Source organism: Elephantulus edwardii, unplaced genomic scaffold (genome assembly GCF_000299155.1).
Source record: "Elephantulus edwardii isolate Elephantulus edwardi_28Jun2011 unplaced genomic scaffold, EleEdw1.0 scaffold00039, whole genome shotgun sequence".
NCBI lineage: Eukaryota > Metazoa > Chordata > Mammalia > Macroscelidea > Macroscelididae > Elephantulus > Elephantulus edwardii.
In genome coordinates this window covers 13284571-13292001 of record NW_006399789.1, presented here as the reverse complement: position 1 = coordinate 13292001, position 7431 = coordinate 13284571, and positions in this window count along the sequence as shown.

The window sequence follows — 7431 nt, the reverse complement described above, 5'->3', positions numbered from 1 at the left end:
AAAAATGGAGATTTGTACACCAATGTTCATAGCAGCATTACTTTCTAGTTCTTGATTACAGTATAAAAGGAAACAGAAATTACAGTACGTCAGAATCCTCAAGGCTTATCTGGTTTACCCAACTTTCAGCACATTGTTGTGACCATCCAGAGATTAGATTATTGACAACCAGAACTAAATTTAAAAGTAGGGTGGAGTTTCAAGATCACTAATCTCTTCATATGGTATCATTATTACCATTAGTATTCCTATTATTAATAATCAATTTCAAATTTCCTCCTTGTTAGCACATTCTTTTATCTGAATCTGAGTTGATGTTTCTATGAGTACTCCTGTTTAAAGAAGAGAGAAAATCAGGCAATTAGAGAAGAGACTAATTGAAAGGTGATTGGACTTAGGAGAGGAACATAATTTGCTAGAGTGTTTTTCTTGATATTTATTATAATATTGTATATAAAGTTAAATTTCTTTTTTAATAACATTTTAAAAACTATTCTGAAAGAACTTACTAGAAGACTATCTGATACTCAGAGAATCCAAGAAAAGCTAAAAAACTGGCTTGAAAGTGGATGGTTAGGAAGCTCAGGAGTCTAAGAAGCAAAGATTCTAAAAATATTGAAAGCTCTCTCTGGTCATTTTGCCACCAGGATAGGAAGGAATCTCAGCTAACCTCCTTGTCCTTTTTACCTCTGACAAATATTCAAATTCTAGAGAAAACCTTCTGAAATTTTGGACTTGGAACATCCATTTGCCTTTTAAATAAGGAGAAGGGCAGAGAATTAGCCCCTTCCATAGGACTGGGTTTCAAATTTAAAAAAATGAACTTTGGACATGCAGGAGATAAAAAGTTCTTCTGCTTGAGCAAATGAAAAGAATTTAAAATTGGGAATGTTGAAAATTTGAGTGAATCTTTTCCACTGTTTCCCTGAGAAGATGGACTATTTCTCCTAACAATTATTAAAGACAGAGTCTACAAATAAATATAAGAGGTAGGAATTTTAGCACTAGGTTGGAGGGGAAAACCCAACCCAATTATTTGAGTCATGAACTCATGCCAAGAAAAATAAGAAATTAATATTAAGATCTGTATGGTCATTTAAAATGCTTATAAGTTAAAGCAAGACTATTACTGTATTTATCATTAATATTGTTCTAGAAGTTCTGACTAAAGATGTAAAACAAGGAGTATAAATAAGATTACTACCTCCTGAAAAAGAGATAAAAAATGTTTGAGAATAATATGGTTCTAAAAGCTCAGGTGGCCTACTGACAAGAAGCTGTGTTACAATCACAAAGGCATATTTTTCGAGGCCACCATATGCTCCTGTGAAGGAGGGACAATCTCCTCCCATATGATTAACTGCTTCTGAAAACCGACCAGAGGGTCAGCTATGGGTCAGTTCCAATTGGACGGTACACAACAACTACAACAATAGTGAGCTAAAACAAACTTTATTGGATGTCAGCAATAAAGGTTATATATTGTAGTCAATAGTATAAAAATACATTTATTTACAATAGGCAAGCACACACACTGTAAAAATAAAACACGCCTAGGAATAACCTTAAAAGAAACACGTGAAGCAAATGAACAAAATTACAGAATCTTGCTATAAACTTTTCTATTTTTATTCAGATTTGACAAAATGGTTCTCCAATATAAAAAAGAGTCAAAATAGTTTAGTGGGGTTAGTTTTTTGTTTGTTTGTTTGATTTTTTATTGATTTGCTTACAAAGAATTTTTTTTTAAATTAAGAGTGATTACAAGCAGCCTGTGTATGGTAATATACATTAAAGTAAAACTTTCACAATAAACTAGACCAAAAATCTTGACAGATTCCTGAAACAAGATAAATAGTCCTGAAATAGAATGTCATAGACAGAGGGATTTACCTCCATACCCCCAGGAATTGATCAAATTGGTAAACAGAATGTTATGAGCATGAATGTGCATTGTAGTTTCATTTGAAATTAGCTGTGCTATCCTTACAGAGGACTCTGGTGGCCTAGAGGCAAAACGCTGTGCTTCAGTCCCTAAGGCAAGCTATTCGAGGCCACCAGCTGCTCCACAAGAGAAGAATGGGCAGTCTCCTCCCGTGTGATTAACTGCCTCTGAAAACCCTCCAGAGGGTCAGCTATGAATCGATCCCAACTCTATGGTACATAAAACAACAACCACCCTAATAAAAAAGCCCTGCATTGTATGTTGTGTTATTAAACAAAAGATTAGCATTTCAAACTCTCAGCTTCTCAGAGAGAAAAAGGTAGTGAATCTTTTCCATAAATATTTGCAGGCTCAGATATGTCCCAGTGGGTCAGCTTCCATTCAACAGTGGCAGAGTTTTTCATTTGTTTTATCATGTGCTCAGTAGAATAATTTACTACTATGAAATAAATGAATCCAATGGCTGGTTCTTGTCACTTGTTGTTATGTGCTATCCAGTCAGCTACTACCCATATGACCCTTTGCATAAGAGCTCTTAACCCTTCTCTATCCTGAGCCAACTTCATTGTCTCTGACACACCTATTCCAGTCACTTTGTCAATCCATCTCACCCAGGGTCTTTTTTGACACACTTATTCATTATCCAAGTTACTTTGTCAATCCATCTCATTCACGGTCTTCCTGTCCTACCCTTCCAAGTATAATCTCCTGCTCCAAGGTTTTGAGTTGGCAGTGCAACTCCTTACCCATTAGGTAACCAGCGTCCCCTCTTGTTGTTACTTGAAGACATAATCTTTTAAAATTCCACATTGCTAGGTCCTTCCTCACAACATGCCCAAAGTGTGTGAGACAGAGCTTTAAAATACTTGCCTCTAAGGAGCAACTTGGTTTCACCTTCTTCAGAGCATAACTGTATATTTTCTTGGCAATCCTTGTTATTTCCAATACTCTTCTCCAGCACCACAACTCAAAGGCATCCATTCTTTTAGCATACTTTGTAATTGTCTAGATTTCTGATGTACAACAAGTTGTTGTGAAGACCATGGTCTAGATCTCGTGCACCTAGACTCTAGTCTCTAGACTGACATCATTGCTCTTCAGCACTCTGTAGAGGTCTCTAACAGCAGCTTTCCCTAATACAATTCATGTTTTGATTTCCTGACTGATGGTTCCAAGAGTGTTGATTGTGGAATCAAGCAAGCTGAAATTGTTAACAATCTTAATCTCTTCTCTATCACAGTGCTGCAATTGGCTTACTGGTGAAAATCTTTGTTCTCTTGATGTTGAATTCAATCTATACTGCAAACTACAGCATGAACAAAATAGACTGTATGACTTTTCTGTAAGAGTTGATTTGCAAGGTAGTGTTTAAAACCGTGTTTTCCTATTTTTTCTTTGAAGATAATATTTGCTCCTTATTTTCTTTTTTTGATAAATGCCTTCTTATAAAACATAGCTTATCTACCCTGATTACATTGCAGCTGCCTCACATCCAAGGACTTTGATAGGTAACTCCCTAGTGTTCTCTCAAAAAACAAACCCCGTCCCCCCAAGAAAAAAAAATCCAAACAGCCACCTTCAATGTCATTGAGTTAGAACTACTCATAATAGCTGACCCTCCAACAGGTTTTCAGAGGCTGTGAATCACACACCAGGAGACTGCTGGTGCATTTGAATCATCTGCCCTTGGGTTGGCAGTGCAACTCCTTACCCATTATGCAACCAGTGTCCCCTGTTGTTGTTAGGTGCCATTGATTTGAAAATATAATCTTTTAAAAGTGTACATTGGAAAAAAAAGTCTACATTGCCTATATTTTTAGTCCTGCCATTCCAAACATTAGCTCAAAGTATGATGAAATTCTTCAAGACATTTTGTGAAATTCCATAGCAGATGACAGACTGAGATGTCCATAACTTTGTAACGTGCTATTGCTGTTAGGTGCTCTTGAGTCCGTTCTAACTCAGATTCACCTGACGTATAACAGAAAGAAACTCCACTACGTCCTGCTTCACTCTCACAACAGCTTCTGTGCTTAAGGTCATGGTTACAGCTATGTGTCAGGTGGCAATCCATCTTGTTCAGGGTCTTCACCCCTCCACTCTGATTTACCAAGAAGGAAATCAGGGGGGAAATCATTAAACAACACAGACAAGTTTAAAAAGAAAAAAAATCTTTGTAGGTGTTCATACAATATAACAATATACAACTGGGGGGGGAATTAAGTATTTTAAGTGAGATAATTCTTTATTATAAATGATTTTTATATTTCCTTAATGTTTTGTTTTTCTATTTTCTAAACATCTTGCAAGCATGAGCATCACGTGACCCTATAAGATACATATCAAGCATTTAACAATTGAGATCTATAGTAATATCTATTAATGATAAATAGAAAATATATAGATATTATGCAATTGAATAGTTTATTTTCTTCAATATCTGGTGCTGGAATAACAAAGATAGTACTAATGAATAGCTGTAATGAACAAATTTAATCTCTTACAATATAGCAGGCTAGAAGAACATATTGTGAGTATTCCAGGGTAGACACAATCCCACCTGTGGCAAGAGTAATTTAGAGAAAGAGAGAGCTAGAGGGTGAAACCAGTTTGCTCCTTGGAAGCAAGGATTTTGAAACTTTATTTCACATACTTTGGGCATCTTGTCAGGAGGACCAGTCTTTGGGGAAGGATATGATGTTTGGAAGGGTAGCGAGTCAACGCCAAGAGAGAAAAAACCTGGATGAGATAGACTGACATAGCAACTATGGCAGTGGGGTCAGATGTGTGAGAGACAGTGAGGTTGGGCCAGGACATGGCAAAGCTCAGAGCCATTGTTCATAGAGTCACTATGAATTGTAGTCAACTAAAGGGCACATGACAACAACAACATATATTGAAAATTCAAATCACTATTTGGTTAGCAGCCAACATATAACAGTATACCATTCATACTTCATATATGTATACAAAATTATATACACAAATATATGCACAAACTTATATAGAGATATACATACAAAATTTTACATATATGTATGTATACGCACATATCCATTCCCAAGTCAAGGGCACACCGTTTGAATCTACCAGCCTCTCCATGGGAGAAAGATGAGCAATCTCCTCTCATGCTATTTACTGGCTCTCAAAACCCACTGGAGTGTTTTGTTTGCTATGGGTTGGTTCCAATTCAGTGGTACTCAACAGCAATTTATATTTATATTCTATCTATAAAAATTTCCAAGTAAATGACTTTCAAAATTGTGGTTTTCCATCATGCATGCAGGTCTTCCATTTCCACCAATAGAACAATAGAGTAAGGTTCCACTGCCAGCTTGCAGCAGTTTCCTGGAGGCAGACAAAGTCCTTTAAAATGTAGAATCTGAAAGTCTTAGATACTTGATTTACAAGCCTTCAATATGTATTGTACAAGTCACATCAATCACATGTTCTATGTCCCAAACATAAAACAAGACTATAGGAATCATTTAACTCATCTTGTATACATTGAGTCACAGACTTGATAAAAGACTCACTCAGGAGCATGATTTGGTGATGTTATGCTCATAAAAATGATTGCTAGCTGTTTGACAAAGCAGTTAAACATCACAGTTCTGTGGATTTGGTTCTAAAAATAATTTAAACCTAGATGAATCTATATGGAAAATTTTACCAGACAAAATCATCTTCAATGCATTTCTGAACCAGGGATAGAAAAAAGCATAAACCATTGGATTAAAAGCAGAGTTCAAGTAGCCAAACCAAATGAGTGCATCATTTAAGACAGGGGGGATAGAGTAGTTCACAAAAGGATCTGTGAGGGTGCAGATGAAGAAAGGACACCAGCATACCAGGAACACCCCCATGACAATCCCTAATGTCTTTGCAGCCTTCTGCTCTTTGCTTTGTGAAATTCCGTTTTTCTCTTCCAGTCCAGCTTGAAACATCTGATTGGCATCCTTAATTGATCTTGCCTGCCCTTTAGCTATGAAATATATTCTGTAATAAATGCACAGCATAATTGTTCCAGGTATGTAAAAGGAAGTTATGAAAGCCAATACCCCAGAAGTTTTACTAAAGAAAACAGAGCAATCTCCTATGCAGTGAACTTGTTTGTAATATATCTCTTCAACTCCTTTAATATTAAGTTCTAGGAAGATCATTCCAAATGCAAAAATAGCAGGAACACTCCAGCTAATGAAGATCATCGCAAAAGTAACCAAGATATTGATTCTGGCTTTGTATCTTAATGGATCACAGATGGCATAGTAGCGATCAATGGAAATGAAGGACAAGTGGAAGATAGATGCCGAGCTTAGCATTATATCAGTGCTGGTGTGAATTCTACAGAAGATGTCTCCGAAATACCAGCAATGCTCAACAGATCTCACCATGCTATAAGGCATGACCAGGCAGCCTAGGAGAAAGTCGGCAATGGCCATAGAATTAATGAGCCAATTTGTTGGTGTATGAAGTTCCTTGAAGTGTGATATAGAAATGATGACAATCAGATTGCCAGCCAGCGTGGTCAGAATTATCAGTACCATGAAACTGTACAGGCTGGCACGAATGCCATTGGACCAATTAGTTTTCACACAGGAAATGTTAATTACGTCCTGGCAAAAGGACATTGTTACTGAAGGATATCCAGAAGTTTATTTTCCAGGTTGTGTAATGAAGAATCTTGTTCCATAATCGGATTAGAGCTCATGCTCTTTTATTTGCATATATTTATTCCAGCATCCTGCTTGAGGGGGAAAAGAAGTAATTGATAATTAGATTCCTCTTACTCAGTATCTAACTGCTACTTCTTGCTGAAGAAGAAATCGTTTTGTTAAAAGCTTTATTTCCAAGTTCAATTCAATAGTTCAATTCAGCAGATATTTTGCTATCAGCTTGGTGTATAAACTGTGCTTGAAATTCAAAGAGGAGTTATTAGTTTAAATAACATGAAACTGCTATTTTGTGGATCAGACTAGATCAAATAATAATTACTTCCCCTTTGTCTACGGAAAAAATCTTCAACAGGACGTAAGGATCTGGTGACAAAGGTTTATATTCTCAAAGACATATAAAATCTAGAAGGTTTACAGTAAAACATTAGTTTAGCAAATTAAAATGTTTCAATGTACATTTTCAATGTTCCTACTAGTGCTCACTCTTGCATTTTTAAAAAAAATGAGGTATTGTTTATTTCCTATTTTATACTAATAAAAGCTTACATGCTTTTATTTCACCTTTAGAAAGCATACACACACAAACACACACACATATATATAACACCACACACACACACACACACATACACACACACACATATATGGTTACATATACAATTATCTATCTATCTATAGCTAGCTGGTGAACTAGTTGTTGTTGTTTTGTACCATTGCATTGGAACCAACCCATAGCAGACCCTGCAAGGGTTTTAAGAACCCTTATTCACTGTTGGTGGGAGTGTAAAATGGTGCAACCATTATGGAAAG